This window comes from Rhinatrema bivittatum, chromosome 8 (assembly GCF_901001135.1).
Source record: "Rhinatrema bivittatum chromosome 8, aRhiBiv1.1, whole genome shotgun sequence".
Classification (NCBI taxonomy): domain Eukaryota; kingdom Metazoa; phylum Chordata; class Amphibia; order Gymnophiona; family Rhinatrematidae; genus Rhinatrema; species Rhinatrema bivittatum.
In genome coordinates, this window is record NC_042622.1 from 114,535,057 (window position 1) to 114,556,089 (window position 21,033).

Consider the following 21,033-nt stretch of genomic DNA (forward strand, 5'->3'; position numbering starts at 1 on the left):
TGAATTGTATAGCACTGTAAAAAAAAAAAAAAAAACTTAGCAAATATATCAATCTGCAAATGTAACAAAAAAAATGACAGTTACAAGTATGCAATACAAAATGGCAGTCAAGATAAAGTAAAGGAAAAATATAATTCAATCCACGTAGCCTCTAATTCACTAAGCTATTTCCCCTAGACACAGAAAGGGAAAAAAAAGTCTATATGACTCAATCACTGAAGTTAGTTAAGTCTTTCTTAAAGCAGAAGTACATAGCTAGAGTCTCCCAACTATACAGATGAACATGGCCAATCCAGCCTGCCCAGTTGAGATTCGTCCATTTTGGTTAGATTGCGCATATAATCTGTGCCAAATCTTGCTTAGAGCAAAAGTACTTAGCTCGAGGGTGTCAGCTGTTTCTTGCACATATCTTTTACTATTGCATCATTACCCATGGTTTCTTTAAAAAAAAAAAAAAAAAATCTCCTTCCCCATGTTCATTTAGAAGCTTTTTTTTTTTGTTTGTTTTACACACTGCATTGACAAAGATCCACACATTTACCTAGTCACTCTCACCATTATGAATCTAAGCAGCTAACATCTTGAATAACTCCAACACACTAGTATCTCACCAGAAAAGAAATAAAAGTAACAATAAAAAGACAGGGGCCTTAATGATTTTGTTTATTTTAATAGATACCAGTTAAACTATCATTTCCCCGCTACTGCTGCTACTTTGACCTCTTCAGAATGTTAAGCTAATGACCATATTCTTTCTTCCCACTGTTGTCATAGTCTTTAACTCAGTTTTTGCAAACCAGTCAAGCATGAAATTCCACATTATTGTTACACATGAGCAAAACATATATTCTCATTTTTATGGGATTATGTTGTCAGCTAAGACAAATTGTACAATACCTGCATTATTCATAATTAATGCCTTAAGCCCCAACATCTTATATACACAGTGTGTGTGTGTGTGTGTATATATATATATATATATATATATATTTATATATGTAGTGCAAAAACATAAAAATGTGTACTATGGGTACATGAATTTAATATCAAATAAAATGATGGGATTCAAATTCAAAAGACATGGCATTTACCCTTGCACGTAGGAGAGCAGAGTTCCGGAACAAGCTGAGGATTTCTGCTCCAGTGGACATATGAAAAAAGTAAACAAGTAGGTGGGTGGCAGGAGAAGGAAGGTAAATGGCAATTGTTTTAGTTTGAAGATGTGGAGGAAAGAACAAACTTTTACAAATGTTTGTCCCATGCAGTTTAGACTGACTGGCACCACTGCTTGCTTTCTACAACTCTTGTTTGTGAGATGGAGAAGGGACACAAAATATCCTAGGTCCCTCCACAAGAGTGTGAAAAATTATTATATATATTAAATCTGGTGTTCTTGGATATGACAGTTGTCAAATGACATTTTTGCAAAAGAACACAATCTAAAGCCAGAGCAAAGCACAGCCAAACAAATGAAAGAAAACAACCTTGATATAATTCCTTCTTACTCACCAAGAAAGATCATGCTTCAGTTCCAAAACAGAATCTTCAGTCTATGAGAAACGTTCCAAATTTAAACCAAAACCCTGACATTTTTTTTTTGGGGGGGGGGGGGGGGGGGGTATGTAACTATAGCATATTATTAATATTGTTTTGTTTGATCTGAGGGGGGATATGATAGACGTCTTTAAGATCATGAGATATGGGATATGATAGAGGTCTTGAACGAGTAGATGTGACTCGGTTATTTTCACATTCGAATAATAGGACGACTAGGGGGCATTCCATGAAGTTAGCAAGTAGCACATTTAAGACTAATCGGAGAGTATGGGAGAAGGTTGAGGAAATACTAAATATTCAAAACTGAGCTTTCATTTATTTTTTCACTCAACGCACAATAAAACTCTGGAATTTGTTGCCAGAGGATGTGGTTAGTGCAGTTAGTATAGCTGGGCTCAAAAAAGGTTTGGATAAGTTCTTGGAGAAGTCCATTAATGGCTATTAATCAATTTTACTTAGGGAATAGCCACTGCTATTAATTGTATCACTAGCATGGGATCTTCTTAGTGTTTGGGTAATTGCCAGGTTCTTGTGGCCTGGTTTGGCCTCTGTTGGAAACAGGATGCTGGGCTTGATGGACCCTTGGTCTGACCCAGCATGGCAATTTCTTATGTTCTTACTTTGAACTGCCTGTTCTTGCCTCCGCTTCTAAGAAGAGGACCTCCTTATTTACACTAACATACATATAAGTACAAAAGACCAAGCTCATAAAAAGAGAAGTTACTTACCTGTAACATTGGTGTTCGATGGACAGCAAGATGTCAGTCCTCATATGTGGGGGTGTCATCATCAGATGGAACCCAACACAGAACTTTGTTTCAAAATTTCTAGAAGCTTGCTCTACTAGGCATGTGCAGCCCTAGCCACTTACCTACCTCCCAAGCATGGCCCCTTAGACCATGATAAAGCTAAGAGGTAAAGAAACAAGCTCCAAGGGGAGGTTGGGGGGGGAGAGGATTTTCTGAGGACTGGCATCCTGCTGTCCATAAGAATACTGTTACAGGTCAAGAAACTTCACTTTCTCTGAGGACAAGCAGGATGGCAGCCCTCATGTGTGGGAAATGCCAAGCTATAGGCTGCCTCAAACAAATGGGAAAAACTAAACAGATACTACCATTTTGGCTGGCATCAGGCCAACCTCACATTATCTGTTTTTCCTTTTTGTTTTTGTTTTTTTTATGGAGGTCTGAACCAAATAATGGCCCTTAGGATGGAATGGAGTTGGGTTCTACACCTCAAAGAAATTCCATAAGAACAGACTGTTTAAAATTCAGTTTTGCATCGGAAGCAGGGCTGGCGGAAGCACTAGTTGAGCTAGGCCTGGGCCTAGGGCGCCGACTATTATGGGGCATGAGTGGCAGTGGCAGAGGAGTGAGGATTCGAACCTCCACTACTCTTTGCCACCGCCGCTCACGAGTGGTAGGAGCCAGGGCTACGCAAGGCAGAAACACCTAGGGCACCTAATCCCCTTGCACTGGCCCTGATTGTGAGCCCCTGCCAAAGCAGGAGTGTGGTGTTCATATGGAGAAATCCCACTTCACATCTTTGTTTCCAACAGAGTCAGAGCTCCAGCACACTGAGTACAACATGCCCCACTAAGCTCAGGTCCTCCTGGGTGAGAGAAAGGGCACAATTCACTAACCAAGTGAGAAATACAGCTCTTGGCAGTGGTCATTCCAGGTTAATCGATGTAAAGAAGAAAACCTGAGCAGTCAATCTGGGGCTTTAGACCATTCCAGATGGAAGACTATGGATTACCTGTATCTAAAGAGTAACAACAGAATGCCTTCACAGACTTATGCATGATGTTAGGCAGTGACTAATGCATGCACAAAAACAACAGACTAGGAAAGAGCTTTGAAGAAGATGGGAAAGGCACTAGGGTCTGTAGGAGATAGATCCCACCTGCCAAATGACCACTAACAAATATTTATGACATTCCAGGTCAGATATTATGTAAACAAGAGTGCAGAGGCTCCAAAGCACTTCTAACCACTGGGCAAGCATCCTGCTGAGATCCCACGACACAGTGAAATGCTAAAGGGAACGCTTCCACTGAAGCCCCATTTAAAGCATGCAATTAAAGTTGTTCAGAGATAGACTTACCTTTTACATGGTCCAAAAAACAGCAATTTCACCCAAGTGAATTTGAACCACATTGATTATCCAACTGATACAGTGAAATGCAGAAGGCAGTTAAACAGATTTCCTGTGAAACTGGATAAAAGGTTTTAGGACACTTCCCTTCAAGCAATACAGCAAGACCTTGACTTTTCAAACTATTAGCTTTTCTCCTGAATTCCCTTCTGGATACCAACAGAATAGGAGTTACATTACCAGACAGATTCTGGGGTTGTAGGGCTATGCCTCTGGCACCTGGGAAAAGAGAATTTAAACCCAATGCTGGGATAGAGTAGCAGCCCCTAACTCAGAGATCGATGTTGAGGAATTCCCCAAAGGGATGATACCTCCGGACAAAAGTTCATCCAGGGAGTTTACACTAAATCTGTCTCACCCAATAGGGAGCTATGAGGAACTTAGCTGCCTAGATTCTTCTCACATTACAAAGACCTTGTAAATTTGAGTAATTTGAAGAGAAACTTATCAAAACCCCTAGACTCTAGTAAGGATATGCTGAGCAGAAGTCCAAGAATCTCTCTGTTAAATAGATGGAAATAGCTGTACCATATGATTTTGCACCTGTGGAATATCTGGACTTTAACACTGACCCAGGACCACTGAGAACTCCAGACACGGGATCAGTCTGATCATCAGGACAGATTTCATACAACTGGCATAGAGCTTCGAGCCCTACTGCTAAAAGTGTTCATTCTTCAACAAAACAGCCTCCTGTTATACGAGGTAGAATTAACGTCTGTTTGGACAAGGAACAATTAATTGGCCAAATGAACCCTCAAAGATTTTAGATTAACACTTATTGTTTGTCACTGAAGGAGGACAATGAAACTCCCTAAGCAACCCACAAGAGCCTAAGTCTGGAGCTCCTTATTCAAGCTCCCAAACCAAGGTTGAACACATCCATAGTCACGACAAGTTGTATTAGACAACCTTAGAATGAATCAGGAAAGAGTCTCTCTCATGGATGAGTGCTGCAGATGTTGCTCGAAAGATGATGTGGACAGAGCCACCAGTATTTTAAGGGGTCAGTGTACATCTTGAGTGTGGTGATGTCAAACAGTACATGTACGTGGCAGATTTGCACTAAATAATCCCCTTATGCAGGGATGATCTTTTCAGCTCCTAGGGAGCGGATTCCTAGCTGTGGAAATCCATTGTCAAACACTGGATGCTATCTTCACCTTGAGGTAGTACCCAGCACGCCTTGCACCACCCAGTGAGCATCTGCGCAAACTAATGGGACATTCCACTACACTGAAAAACTATGAAAGCCTCTCTCAGAGAGTGATTTGCTGTATAAAATCACGAGAACAAGAAACAAGCCAACAGGTGGATAGATGAAAAGGAAAACCCACTCCTCTCTCCTAAGCCTCAGCTTTGGACAGAGGGGCTTTGGTGGCTGCAGAGCAGGCAGGTGGTGACCTTACCACTAAGTCACCTCTGCCTCCCACAAAGGAGTTCACTAGTATCTGGAACTAAAAATGCTAGGAGGTCTAAGAGACCATGCAATTCTACTCTTCTGCTCTGTTACGAGCCTGGAAGGAGCTGCTCTGACAACCTTTTGGCTGACTGTAAGGTCATACAGTCCTTTTGGCAACCTTTTGGCTGACTGTAAAGTCATACAGTCCTTTTGATCATACAGCTTGTGATCTGGATCCCCTGTTACTGGGGAGCTCCCAGGGATTATACTGTCTCAAGCTGTCTGAGGTGAAACCTCTCTTGCCAGAGGCTATGCCTGATGATGGCATAGTTTACAGTCAATTCACAAAAGTCCCAATAACAAATGTATTCCAGAGACCCACACAGTCATATAAACTCACAAAAACAAAATTGGTCAACTGGTCATATAACTTGATCTTCTATAAACTCATACTTTATGTAAAAAAACTCTTTTTATGCAGACATTTATGTGGGACAGACAACCCTAAGCTCTTCAATTTTATAAAAGAGACAATTCAAGAGGAAAGCACACTTTTCTTTATTTAATCCTATCTATATTTTTTTTTATGTTATTTTGTATTTTTTCAAAAATCTTTAGAAATCACCAAAAATATTTAGAAATCTCCAAAAACAGTCCTGTATGAGTTTATAGAAGATCAATTTATATGATCAGTTGACCAATTTTGTTTTTGTGAGTTTATATGACTGTGTGGGTCTCTGGAATACATTTGTTATTGGGGCTTTTGTGAATTGACTGTAAACTATGCCATCATCAGGCATAGCCTCTGGCAAGAGAGGTTTCACCTCAGACAGCTTGAGACAGTATAATCCCTGGGAGCTCCCCAGTAACAGGGGATCCAGATCACAAGCTGTTAGAAGCAAGATCCTCTGGAGGCCTTTCCATTCCTTGTGGAAGAAGTGAATCAGGGCTCTGACTCACAGCTTTATTCCGCCAATAACCCTTCCAAACTGGATGGTCCATCATGGAGTGGGCAGGATCTCACTCATCTATCTAGTGGCTCAGCTGAACATCTGCCGACATGCCCAAGAGAGGTCTCGGTGCATCAGCAGCTAATCCAAGTCATATTGATATACTGGTCCTCAATGCCTACTGTCACCCAGAGGTGCACAGCACCTGAAGATGATTTCTGGCAGAGCAATAGCACCCAACATTGATGCCACTCTCCATCGGTGCAGTGGCATCTGATGTTGAAGTTACTGGCACAGCTGCACCCAACATTGTCTGTTTCGTGGCAACAGATACTGATGTGCCAGCACCACAGCACCCCTACACACAACTGTGATCTACATCAATTCCACCAGCACCAACTCTGCAGCACTTAGCATTGATTCTGCAACTGCAGGTCCACTGCATTAGCACAAATGGCGCCTGGTATCAATTCTAATGGCAGCCAATAGTGTCAATTCCCTCAGAGCCAATTCCATCAGCATCAACAGTGCTCTGACTCCCATCGGGGCTGCTTCTGTTTCATTGGTGCCAATGCTGATTCTGCTGCTGCCATAATGCCAATCCTGTCGATTCCATAGGCTGATGGCACCTGCCGTAAAATTCTCTTCGGTGCACTAGCACTTGAATGTGCACAGGTATCCGATGTCTTCATGGCATAGCACCACTGGTGCATCCGTAGTGTTGATGCTTCCAAGCTCAGGCTCAGGCTCTCCATCTCCTCCTTGAAGATTGCCCTGCAAGGACAGGCTGGTAGGAAGTAGGGGAGACCATGTTATCCAGGGCATCAGAGGTGATTATTAACTTAGGACCATAGAGACTAATGCAGTTCCCAGGATTATGTGGAGGATGAGCTCCTTCATCTTGCACAGATCCAACCCCAAACCTGGTGCGCAGATCAAGGGGGAATCAATTACATTGAGGGATCAAGGCAGCTACTGCCAATACATTAATGTCAAGGCCTCCATAGATGCCCATCAGTCGGTCTAAGTCTACCAGAGCTCCTGCCTCAAAAGGTGGGAGACTCACAGAGGGCAGGGTGCATCAGAGACACCATGGTATCTACTAGGGGTGTGCATTCGGATTGACCGCATTAGTAAAACGCAACTCATATTTTTTTTTTACTTAAAAAATTGATTCGACATAAACGATCGGATTTCCCACATATCGAACATAGATATGTTCGATATGTTGGAAATCGCGATTGTTGAGCCAAAATAAAAATATAAACCCCCTCACCCTCCTTAATCCCCCCCCCCGACTTACCACAACTCCCTGGTGATGGAGCGAGGAGTGAGGACGCCATTTCTGCAATCCTTGGCGAGAAGCATGTGACATCGGCGGCACGTCGAGTGACGCCGGCGTCACGTGATTCCCGGCTCGTTCGCGCCAGACGGCTCGTTCGGCCCAAAAAGAACTTTTGGCCAGCTTGGGGGGGGCCTCCTGACCCCCTCAAGCTGGCCAAAAGTTCTTTTTGGGCCGAACGAGCCGTCCGGCGCGAACTTGCCGGGAATCACGTGACGTCGCGTCTGAGTGACGCGGCGCCACGTGATTCCCGGCGAGTTTGCGCCGGACGGCTCGTTCGGCCCAAAAAGAACTTTTGGCCAGCTTGAGGGGGTCAGGAGGCCCCCCCAAGCTGGCCAAAAGTTCTTTTTGGGCCGAACGAGCCGTCCGGCGCGAACGAGCCGGGAATCACGTGACGCCGCGTCACTCGACGTGCCACCGACGTCACATGCTTCTCGCCAAGGATTGCAGAAATGACGTCCTCACTCCTCGCTCGATCACCAGGGAGTTGTGGTAAGTCTGGGGGGGGGATTAAGGAGGGTGAGGGGGTTTAAATTTTTTTTTTGCACATATGTACATATACCCAACTCATTGGATTTTTTTTATGTCCATATTGGCCGCAAGTGGGACCCCCTTTCGGACATAAAAAATATGAACATAAAATTTTGCTCTGCACATCCCTAGTATCTACCCAGGCAAATCCCTAAATGACTCACGGTAAAAGGCCTACCGAAACTGCAGGCCCCATGAAGCATTAGACTAAAAGGCAAACATATGATACAAAGGCTGGGAAAATACCCTGACCAGGCTGTGCTAGGCACCAGGCCAGTGCAACATGCATTTAACAGAAATAAAGGATAAGAAACAAGAAAAAAATAAATAAACAAAATCCACCTAATAGTAGTAAAGGGAGAAAACAAACCCATGGGGTCCTGCAAGAAAAAAACAGCTCCTGCAGCTCCATAAACTTTCATTAACATAGCTGTGTGAGAGAAAAAGAATGCTACTTGCAGGCTCTGAGGTAAAGATGAAACTGAGGAGGCCCTGCCTGGGAGGTGCTAGGGTATACTCAAAGTTTCTAGAAGCTTTGAAATCAAAGTTCCGTGCTGGGCTCCACCTGATGATGTCACTTCACATGTGAGGGTTGCCATCCTGCTTGTCTTCGAAAAAAAACGGTATTGATCCAGCAACTCTCTCATACAGAGACAAAATTATGGCAGCTCTGTTGCTATGATAGCCAGCATAATTATCAGATAACCAGATTTTCTGCAGGAATAGTGAATTAATTAATTACATTTCCTTCTACAGTTCAATATTTAACACCAGCAAGTCTAAAGATGAAATCTAACATTCACAGACAGGTTCCCAATGTGTACTTAACAGATATAAAGCGTTAACTATATCTAATATGACCATATGCATACAGGAACTAAAAGAAACCTGTCCATGATTCACTAGGCAAAATATCAAAAGTGTGCATGCTAAGGCTCACACTCACTCTGCCCTCAATAAAAATATTACTAAGACAGCATTTTTTGTGTGTGGAATTCTTAAACATTTATCCTAAATCTCTGCCGAGACCCTTGGAGCAGCCCATATTTGAAAGAATGTCAGAAATCACCTGATAATTAAATGAGAGTATGGGAGAAGGTTGAGGAAATACTAAATATTCAAAACTGAGCTTTCATTTATTTTCATTTATTATTTGGAAATTGGCTACAATTACAGAAGATATTTCTGCCTGCAATAGGAATTTGATGGATATTTTACTATCCTTGGTGTTAAAACTGATCCTTAGTAAACAGAAGAGAGTTCCTTTCTAGTAATACATACTTTGTGGAATACAGCATATCTAACACAGAAATATAAAGCTGTTGCAGCTAAAAAATATAACAGAAAATTTCAGAAAATCTGGAAATCTGTAGTTCGTTATTTATTCCATGTGCTGTAATTGTAACCTTTTTGGTTGTATCATTTTAATAAAATATGTTGTACAATATGGTAATAGTTACTTAGTTAATGCTCTGTTCAGTAAGTGGAAAATGTATTTTAAAAAATTATTCTGAATGCAATAAAAGAAATATATGATCACAAAAAATAAATCATCCCATACGTGCTGGGTACAGTTGTCCAATTTTGGTTCTGCTATCACAAATAAAGGAAAATGACATGTGAATAGACTGAAAAAACTGCAGCAGGACACAATCGATTTGGTTGGCCTGGCAGCTCAGTAGCCGCCTGTGTGGAAGGACCCCCGAGTTTGATTACTAGCTCAGGTCTTCCACTCCCTGGACTGGCTACAGAGGCTGCATGCACAGCCATTTTAGGGGAGGAAAGCATAGTAACCGTGCATTAGCAACACCTAATCGCTGGATTTAGGGTTCAGGATTCCAGAAGTTTCCCTGGTGTAAGGGCCACAGGCTGAGAACTGTTACTGTAATTAACTAGACTGAAGTTAGGAAGGGATACAAAATAAAAGGAAACAATTGCAAATGAAGGCTCAGGACCCCAGATCCTGCCTTGTTTCCAAGTGACCTGAAAGCCCAAAGGAGCAGGGGGTATTCTGCCAAGTCAAAAAAAAAGACAACTATTTTGCACAGAGGAAGAGAGAAATGAGGGAAAGATTACGGCAAGTCAATGAGCAAGTCCTGGGAACATAAGGCCAGATTTAAGTTTCAAGGAAAAGTCGGGCAAGAAATAAAAACAGCAAGAGGCCTGCAAGCTTGATTAATTTTGAAAGAACAGATAGGTTGCCCACAGATTACAAATTCTTGCAGGGAAATAATTTCATAGGAAAAAAAAACAAACATTGTGCAAGCAAAAAGAGCCAGTGCTTTCTGTACATTTTATTTTATTTGTAATATTCTTACCTTCAAGATGTTGCACCAGATTAAATCCTCAGCACTTTGCTTGCACTTTGCCCAAAACTGGCCCTAAGTATCCAATAGGAGAATGCTCTCTCAGAAGTGCAAAGGGAACAGGAGAGAACCTGCTTCCAGGACCACAAGGGAACAGATCCAAGAATTTCAAGAACAGCAGCTTCAGAGTCAACATTTTGGCTGACTCTAGGTAAATGTTACCACTTGCCATGTGTACCTTTCAAAAACTAGACAGTACACATGGTGGGTACAGTTTACTTTGGATTCTGTGTGCCATGCTTATTACAAACACTTTATTCATCAGAAAGGTTGCACAGTCCTTACGAATCCTGTGGCATTAACCTTATAACAGTGAAACAACTACATCGCAAGCCAACATGTCCATCAGGAAGGACAGTCTCAACAGACAGACCTCAAAAGGGAGAAGGTTTTGTCAAACTTGCTCCTTTTCCATCAAGATATGTGTGTTAGATAGCACTCGTTCAAACAAGCATGCAGCTTATGCTTAATATTATTTCTTAAAAGTTACTCCAATCCAGTAAGGGAGCCATCAATTTTGCATCAAGATTTGTTAGTAACACACACACACACACCCTTCCTTCAGCCCATCCTTACAAAACTGTGATGTGTTTATGAGTTAATTTATGACAGTGAACACTCATGCCTTTTCATGAGTAATGTATTTCAGAAATAGAGCGATGATCAAACCATGGAACAGCTTTTCAATGGAGATGGGAGGAGGGAACAGTACTGGAATTCAAGGAAGTACAGAACAAAGACACAATCCTGATATGTGTTTGTGGGATATCCTTAAGAATTTTCAGCTCGAGATGTTTTTGAAATTCAAAACATTACCTGCACTGCAAAAAACCCTTCATTAAGACACAGAGTAGGAAAGCAGAGGATGGCCACAGGGCTCAATCCAGCCTGCCCAGAACTCCCTCCAGTCTATCGCCAACTTTACCCTCCCTTCCTTTTATTTCTCTATTGAAGGATCTACACGTGCAATACAAGTGCACAAGAGGACGTCAATCTTTTGGTTTTCTTTCTGGAGTAACTTCCACAACATTTTAGTGAATAAAACGGACATTTCATTCCATCAACAATAAGACAAGCCCTGGTCACCAAAGCGCATCCTATCCCAATCATGAAACAAAGAATGTGAATCATAACCTGTGGAAGGAGCTGTTCATTTTTCTCACATGAAGTTCCTGCTATTAGAATCAAATCAGTCAAACTCAGCACTAGTGAAAGAGCCTAAAACACACAGTACAGCATAACTTGTGCAAGCCGTAGCTTGCAGGCATCCCACCCCCCTCCCCGCCCCTGACCCCCTGACCACAAAGATGCAATACAAGGTAAATGTTTTTTTTTATTGAGTGGAAGAAACGGCCACAGCCAATCAACATTAACTTAAACAACCAGAAATACTTTGAGCACGCTTAACATTCATCAAATAAAGTTGGCCTATGCCCCCACCAGCAAGACTACACCCTATTACCCACCCCTCTGCTTGCTTGAGGCGGCAGCCCTCCAGCCTTCCGCTCCATGAAGGTGGTACACCACTGGCATCCCGCTCCGTGAACGCCACTGTGGCCACTGCCGCTCTGTGCAGAATGCTGCCGCCTCATCCCTCTCCTGGCCATCCTTGCAGGCCACGCTAATTTATTTATTTATTTATGCCAGGCCTCCATTTGGCCACCCCCAGACCAGCCATCATCTCGGTCTGTGCCCTGCTTTGCATATAGCCATCCCCAAGCGTCCCCCTATGCATATTCATTGGTGCCCAGCTCCTCCACCTCCACCTCCCCCAACACCAAAACATCCCCCTATGCAATGGTGAGGGCCCTGCCATAGTAGGGACCAGTAACATCTTACTTGGTCCCTACCCCCCACCTAACCCACTAACATTTCTGTGGCCGTCTGATAGATGAACCCCATCTGGCCTGTACATGCCCGCACAGCTTGGTGAAATATTATCATGTGTGATGACATGACCCCCTACGGCCCGCACCCAAGCTCCCACTTCTTTATTTAATTTACACCTGCTTTTCTCAATGCCTTTGTAGGATTTCGCTCCTCTCCATACCAAGCGAGGGATAATGTGGGACCAAACCAACACCACAGATGGCCAGAGAACCTTGACAATTGCCAAATCCTTTTTGATGGCAATTATGAGGTCAATGTTTTTGACCAAATTGTTACCTCCTAAATGAAAGATGATAATGACTGGCCGTAGAAGCTCCATAATGTATTGGAGGATGGATGGCATTAATTGGACCCACCTCATCCCTCGGTTGCCTTTGTTCCGGGTATGCCGATCTATTCACTGGAGCTCTTTGTTCTGGCTCTAATGTGTGCCCAATACACATATGAGTGACCCACGATCCATAGCACTACCACAACTACAGGTGAAGAGTCTATGACAGATAAGAACAGCAAGGTTAGGGTGAGCAGGGTAAGCAAACGATTCGCCAGACTATGTGTTTCCTAGGAGGACTGCTTTACGGGCCGGATGTATGACTTGTATTTACTCGATTGCCAGCACCCTACGGCTTTGATCTGTGCCTCACTTAACCCACTGCTGCTTGCAAACGATGCTGCGCCAATTCTGAAGGAATGGGTGTGATATTCGCGCGGGTCCTCCCCTATCATTGCTAATCCTCTGCGCAAGATATTAATAAACTGGTAACGCGACAAAGCTGATCCATCTTAATGTTTTAACAAGGGGCCCTTCCCCTGTGGGCGCACCATTAAATATTCCCACGTGGCCCTAACTGGGCATATGGCCTCTGTACGAGCAGGATACAACGTAACCCATCTACCTGTTGCCCATTGGTCATTTTTCGATCTTCTGATGAAAATCTGGACTGCATCCCGATAAACCCATATATTCTCTATTGCAAGGCCTCCCTTGGAGGCCCTGGTGGTCACTTTTGCCCGTGCGATCAGCTCGCTGCTCCTAAAGGCCCCAAAAAACATTAACGAAAAGGCAAGGGTCCACAGCTTGACCTCAAAAGCATCCCAAACCAACCTAGGGAGTTCCTCAACTAGGACTTGCAGCACCGTAGGTGTAATAGGCCTTCTACTGTCAGCCCTAGCCAGTTCTTGCCTCCGCCTGCCCTCAATAACTTTTTAATCAGAAAGGAGTTACCGATGCAGCCGATGCCCCACAATTTAGCCACAAATCCAATTGCAACCAAATGCTGCCCTGCTTGCGCTCTGGAGACACCAGAGTCCCTGAGGTGGTTTAAGAACTCAGTCACTGTTCTCTCCATAATTTGTCTCGGATAAGTGATGCCCTGTGTTTGACTAAAGTTTTGGAATAAACTCCATCCCTGCGAATAGGCTCTCCACGTACTCTCCGCCAGTGCCGGTCTCAGCAAGGAGGCAATCCCGGGCACCCCAATTCCAAAATCCAAGGTGGGATATGCGATGGCTGCACCTCTGCCTCCGGGGCCAGTAATCTGAAATGAGACCACTGAAAACGCAAAAGTGCATCAGCAATGCTGTTATCCACCCCAGGTACATGTTTAGCCTTAAAGACCAGGTTAAAGTGCAGGCAGAGCAATACCAAGTCAGGACCCTGGGAGAGTGAGCAGTGAGGGAATTTATGGCCTGCACAACTCCCATATTGTCAGACCAGAACACAACTCTCATATTCTGGAAATGGGGCATCCACATGTGTATGGCCGCCACAATGGGGAATAACTCGAGAAAGGTGATATCTCTGAGAACACCCAAAGCTTCCCAATGCGAAGGCCACTGTTCCGCACACCATCTCCCAGCCAAGTAGGCCCCAAATCCTATGCTACCTGCCACATCGGTGTAGAGCTGTAATTCCCAATTGGTCACTAAGGGGTCTGTCCATACTGTCCTCCCATTATACTCCCCCAAAAATGTCTGCCAGACTCTCAAGTCCTCTCTTAGCTTCTGGGTGATCCTAATGAAATGATGGCCCCTCTGGATACCCGATGTAGCTTTGGACAATCGTCTAATGAATGGGCGACCCATGGGCATGATTTTGCAAGCGGAACTTAAGATGGCCAATGAGTGACTGCATTTGTTTTAAAGTGACCTTCCTTGCCCTTGCGGAGACAAAGATGGTGTCACTCAATGCTTCTAGTTTCTTGTGTGGGAGGCGCGTCACCATTTGCTGTATGTCAATCTCGATGCCGAGAAAGGACAATATTTGGGCCGGCCCTTCTGCTTTTTGGTGAGCTAGTGGAATGCCTAATTTGTCAGCCTTACTGATGAATGCCTTAAGAGCTTGGGCATATTCATATGTGTCCCTGTGTCTTGTGAACAAAAAATCGTCCAGATAATGGATCATTTTTCCTCTACGGATGTCCTGCTCCACAGCCCATTGTACAAACGTGCTGAACTTCTCAAAGTAGGTTGAAGATATGGAGCAGCCCATCAGCAGGCATTTGTCGAAGTAGTATTTACCTTGAAATTGAAACCCCAACAAATGAAAACAGCTGGGATATACTGGGAGCAAACAGAAGGCTGACTCAATGTCCACCTTGGCCATCCATGTTCCCTGCCCCCAGCGCCTCACCATATCCAAGGCCTGGTCAAATGATGGATAAGATACAGTGCAGGCTTCGGGGTCCAAATAATCATTAACTGATCCTCCCTCTGGGAAGGACAGATGATGGATCATTCTGAATTCACCTGGCTCTTTTTTGGTACAACCCCCAGTGGTGAAATCCTGAAGTTAGGTAGTGGTTTCTCCTCGAATGGCCCTTCCACCCTGCCTAAAACGCATTCTTTCTTAATTTTCTGAGCTATGATGTCCACCTTGTCCCTTGCTGATTGAAGATTATCAGCCTCTGTAGAGGTTTCTGGACCCTCATAAGGGATGTGGAAACCCTCTGAGAATTCGGCGTAAAGCCAGCTCGCCACCTCCGGCTGATAATCCTTTAATATGCTCTGTAACCTGTGCAGGTTGATATGTGTTGGAGCTCTGCCCATTCTGCCACAACTAAACCGGCCAAACTCTGCCCATTCTGCCACAACTAAACCGGTTTGATTTGCATCCAATGCAAGAAGATCAGTATATAAAAAACCAAAAATAAATAAATAAATAAATAAACTAGTGCTGCTCTGCCTGTTGGCTGCCACAGCCCATCATACACCTGGATTGAGGGTGGCCTGCCCCACACACCATGCATGAATGCCTGAATTTGCAAGTTCCTGCATATCTGCAATAGCCTATGGTAAACAACACACAGGAATATATTTTCAAAAAATTCTCTACCAACTAAACACAACCTTACACTCAGAGAATTCTCTTGAACTTTAAATACACTGTTATGCAACAATTTTTATTAGCATCCACAAAAATGTAAACATGTACACAATTAAAACTTGTGAATAACAATCATACCAAACATTCACAAACTAAAATCTAAAAAACCTAATGACATAATGTAATACTTCTTACAGTACATCAGATTAAAGTGCAAAAGCAGTACATTTCAAATATATTTATAATGTAGAAATGCTGGCTATTGCTATCTGCAATGGCCAGCATTGTACAGCCGGCATATGGCCGCGCCTCCTCTAAATCTCGCGGGTTGCGTAAACCGCTGCCCCGGATGAAAGGGCTGCCCCTGGCGAAAGGGCAGCCTCCCTGGAAAACCCTGGTGGTGAATTGCCGTCCATGTGCTAGGCTGGTAAGCGTTTCCCGAGAAGCCAGGTATGACTTCCTGCACCGGTCTATATGGGGTGATTTTGGAAAGCCACAAATCAATATCTTTACGATCCCAATCTAAGCTAGGGTTCACTGCCATATTTTGCCTGAACTGCTCGTCGTACTGCAACCAAGCAGTACCCCCATACATGCGGTACGTACCGCAGATAGCGTCCTGGTATTTGAACGGGGAGCAACATTTTTCCAGGTGTTTTTCCCCTATAATGCTGGACAACATTCTAAAACCCGCCAACCAATTAGCTAATGTCCTTGCTATGATGGGTCTGTCCTTAGATGCCAGCTTGCAGGCCTCATGGCACTTTGGCTTGGCTCCTTCCCCATCCCTCCTAAGCAAATCAAATATGTCCACATACTCGTTGCGATAGATTTTTTGCTTTCATTGCTTCAGAGACATGCGCGGTGAGAGAGCCCACTGTACATATATACTGCGCCGCATTAGTTACCGGGGCATTCCCCGGCGTGGTGAACATGGATGAGTTCGCTGCGTGCTCCTGCCCTGTGATCCCCACATGTCTCTCTGCTGCTCCCGTTGCCATCATCGTGGGCTTGGGGTCTGCCCCACCTTGTGCCTCAAGTTACGGGAAAGCCTCCCCAGTCGCTTGCCCCGATGGCCCCTGTCTCCTCGGAGAAAACTGCATGGGTGCTACCTGGGGGAGTGGCGCTGCTGGGCCCCCTCCTTGCCCAGTAAGGTTCTCAAAAAAGGCCTTCATGGCAGAGAATATATCTGTTGTACCCACTTGTGACCCCCAGCCACACACTTCTCTGCCGCTGCTGTTTAGAGTATTTAGCACTTGCGATGGGCAAATGACCTGGTCTTGGGGAGCCTGCGCATTAGCCTGGCCCAAGTTTAAAACAGTGTACTCACAGGTCTGCCTTTCTCGGTCGCACTGGCTTGGCTCTGGGGCGTCTGACTGATGCGGTGGAATAGGGGTGTTGGCTGCCGCCCATTGCTGTGGGCCGCCAGCTGTGTTAGTATAATGAGAGGGGAACCGGCTGTCACTCTGAAGTAACCCCGCAAGCAGCGACGTCACCCTGTCGGTGCCGTGGATCGCTGCTGCCGCCGGTGCCTGCTCAGCGATGAGTCGCAGCTCATTTTCAGGCTGTGCCGAGCTCCCCATGGTGTTGGGAACTTGCTGAGGCGCTGATGTGCTCGCAGGGGTCACGCCTTCCAGCGGGCGATGCTCTGGCACATAGCAGGCCATGTGGCTGTTGCTGCGTGACTGTCGCCTGGTCCCAGCTTTGCGCGTCTTGATCCTCTGGGTCCCGGACTTGGCTTTTTTTTTGCATTGGTGGCATGATCCGGGGTAGCTGCGAAGTTGTCTGCTTTGATTGGCTTCTTCCTCGCTCTTTTGCCCGCTGGAGCATGATCTAGGAGTGTTTGCTGTGGTGCAGCCGGACTGGGAGCGATGGAAGAACGAATGGCAGACATGCTGTGTAAACTTGTAAATAGGTTAGACATCTGTCCTCGCCCTTTGCCATCGTAGCAGCCCCGGGGGGAGGGAGCCGGATACCCAGCGGAGGCCAGTGGGGAAACAACAACCACACTCCGGTGTGGGGGAGGGGGAGCAGGGGGGTGAGAAAGAAGCTGGTGACCGTGGGATAAGCAAGCTGCCCGGTGGGAAGGGGGGACCTCCAGGCACCCGCGCCACCTCCTGTGGCGCGGGTGCCTGGAGAATGAAGTAAAGGGCATAGAATGCCCCCGGGGGCTTGATTAATTTTTGGACCTTTTTTTTTGTTTGTTTTGTTTGTTAGATTTGAAAAAAGCGGGGGGACCTGCAGGTGGCAACTGGACCTGGGGGGCAGGGTGGACCTAGGGGACAGAGCTGGAACTGGGGGGGGGGGGCAGTGGGGGGATGGGGGTGATGGCCGGTGGAAGGGGGAAGTGAACGAGCAGGGGAGATGGGGGAGAAACAAAAAAACAGGGCAGGAAGGAGGGGAGCCAAAGGTGCGAGCAAGAGGGTGGGGGTTGATAAGATGGCCGCCGGGATAGAGCAGGGGGGAAACGAACAAGCCAGGGAAGATGGGGGGGGGGGGCAAAAAACGGGGGCAGGGGGGAAAGGAGGGTCAAAAGAGCAAAAAGGAGCGAAAAGGGGGGCTGGGGGGTGGCGGATTGATAAGATGGCCGCCGGGATAGAGCAGGGGGAAATGTCCCCCATCGGCTAATGTGCCACTACTCCCTATCCCACCCCCCTAATGTTCCTGAGCCCTGTGACCCCTTCCTATCTCATAGGCTCCTGGCCAGAATTTAAATCGGCCAAGGCGCCCCATTGGCCACCAGTCCCCCACCCAGCCAGGGCGCCTCATTGGCCACCAGTCCCCCCCTCCCCCCTTGAACTGGCTGCAGCACGCCTGCCCAGTTATGAGGCACCCTGCCTCAAACGGCTGGGCCTCCTTTATTTAAATATGTTAATCATTTATACATGACAATTAGAAGACAGAGTCAAAAAACTGTTGGGCTACCCACATTTAAGTAGTTGTACCTTGATTTTCCTCAAAATCATTTTAACATTCATTGCAAAGAGACAATTTTCAGTTTTCAGGTGCGAAGTCACCCCAAGGGCTAAAATAACTGCACACTACCTTGAAAAGCACAGAACCTCGTATGCCCACTCCAGCATATGTATGTATGGACATGAGCATAATCGGGTTCAAATCTCAACCAAGCCAATCCAACTTTTTATCCTTTTTAGATAACAATTGTAACCAGGCAATGGTTTTTGCAATGTGATTGTAAAGACAAAGGTCCTATACGCAGTCATAATTCCTCTTACATTAAGGAATATAAGAACATGCATCTGGTTGCAAATACACTGGCTGATATCCTAACTTTTCATTGTTAACAGCATAAGAACGAACAAGATCCTATAAGCAAATTGAAACATTGCTCTCAAAACTTTTCCCTCCTAACAAATATAAAGAACCAAGATGGGATACTTTTAGTTCACAGCACTGTCCTTTTCTAAAACAGCAGCAACAAAGCATAAAAGTAGTCAGAACCCCAAAATACCATTCTTTCTGAAGTGCATTAGTCATGTAAGAAATCTCCAATTTCCTTATAGATGCATGGAACTCATTTCCTTCATATTATCCAAAACAATAAACTATACCAGAAGTAAAGGCAAATGAATAATCCAGTAGCAAAGGCTGATCATATTTTGTAGTAAAAAAAAAAACATATATAGAGAGAGAGAGAGAGAAGAAAGTAGTCCTATGATATATATCATAGAACTCTCTTGTTTGCTGGGTAATTATGACCTGCAGGAATTTGAGAGACAGGACGAGAGGCAGTGCTGAGAAACAGAACTGGAGGTCTCATAGTTCCAATTATCACTTATAAAAGTGTCATCAGTACACAGAGGACTCTGCAAGCGTGGGGACTTGCGCATTCTCCCTAATGTGACAAGTAACAAAACTTACTGTCACGCCTCTTGTTGTTAGTAAGCTCTGATAATGAAGGGACCTGCAGAAAACCAGAGTAGAACCTCATTGCTTCAACACAAGGTACCAGAACATGCAAAGTATACTTCTCTAGTCCCACCCTACTTATATACTACAGTTTTGATATAGCGGAAAACGCGGACATTTTTTTCCCCCTAAACACTGCAATTCTACAAGCTAAAGGGGGTCACGCGACTATTTCACTCTGATAAATAATGAGCAGGAACCAAACTTAGCTGCCTTTCCCCTGTTCGTCATAGTATATACCATAAGCTACGGCAACACCATCTCAGCCAGTTTATACCCTTAAAAAGAGATGAATGAAGTGATCTGTCAAGAAAGATAAAGCAGCTCAGCCTGCTGAGTTTTACTCCTAAAAACACGATCCTGCCACTTTTCCAGCTCTCAGTCTCAGAAGTTATTATATGCACTTCGCCCCACGAATCCTGCTAACTTTACAGTTAGAATCTCTTGCCGAGTATTTCCTTATGTGTTCTTACTCAGAACAAGTCAGATGTATTGTTAAGTGAAAAAAAAGCAAATAATTTCCCTGCAAACTCAGCACTGTGAAAAGGCAACTTGTCTATTTGGTCACCCTACCTCAGTCAGATGGCAGCGGTCAGGGGCCCAGCTTAGCTCAAGCACTAGCCGATTTCCGACTGCAGACACCTTGTCTCAGTTTTCCTGTTCAAGGCGACTGACAACAGTTTAAAAGCTAGGACAAGGGGCTCCAGGGTGCCAGGAGCTAACTGCAGGGCAAACGGCAACTAACCTCTCCGTCCCCCTGCCTGTTTCGCAAGCTGCCAAACTACACTAAAACACTAGAGACTGTGCTGACCGCTACAAAAATAGTAATAATCAGGGGAACCTGTCTGATGAGTATCTTAATACAAAAAAAAAAAAAAAGGAGAGGCTGAAAGGAAGGAAGTTCGGAAGTAAATCTCCCACAAGCAAGTGAAAAAAAAGAGCTAAAAGTGCCATGAACGACGTCTTACCGCACAAGCTGCAAACACCATGCGCGCCTCGTCCGGTTCCCGAAAGAGGAGAGAGCAAGGCTCAGGAAACTAAACGGAACATGCTGGCTGGTAAGAGGAAGGCGCCCTCCTACGCATTTACTCACAGGCGCGCGTGCACGTAGGGTGTGGGGTGGGAGTTGTTTTGGTTTTTTGGGTTCAACTTTCCCCCCCCCCAGCACTCTCGCTCGTCTTGCAAAAACAAAAAACAAAAAAAAAACATTAAGAAAAAAAAAAGCCAGCTGGGGCTTGCTGCGCGTACCTCTCTAGCGAGCCTCCCGACTGCGGGATCGCGCACGCGTGCATTCTAGAGCAGTCCCTGCAGGTGGCAGGGAGCCTGCCACGCGGGTCTACAGCGGAGCGGCTCGTGCTGCTCTTCCTATCACCTTCTCTCAGGAGTTCCTTCCTGCCTCTTAAAAAGAGCTGTTTTGTAGAAGGAGAAGCCCCACCCGGGCAGGCAACAGTTAACTAGGCACAGTAGCCCACCTAATGAGGGGAGGGGGACCCTTCAATGTGCAAGGGTCTATTCCTCCAGATGCCAGGTGAGGCGAAAGATCTGGGGTGGGGAGAGTTAGGGGATATAAACAGGGGCAAAAC

The 21,033-nt window shown here is 45.2% G+C and overlaps 1 protein-coding gene across 3 annotated transcripts in view; it reads right to left on the reverse strand.

The window, feature by feature from the left end:
* Positions 1-20,815, reverse strand: part of NEK6 (NIMA related kinase 6) — a 505,633-nt gene extending 484,818 nt beyond the window's left edge. Inside the window, exon 1 of one of the 3 annotated variants that reach the window (XM_029612256.1) lies at positions 20,699-20,815. The gene's annotated coding sequence lies outside the window, so the exon portion shown is untranslated. Of the gene's footprint in view, positions 1-20,023; positions 20,043-20,418; positions 20,639-20,698 lie in introns of those variants that run through there. The other 2 variants (XM_029612255.1, XM_029612257.1) reach the window with 2 other exon arrangements.
* Positions 20,816-21,033: the final 218 nt, after the last annotated feature.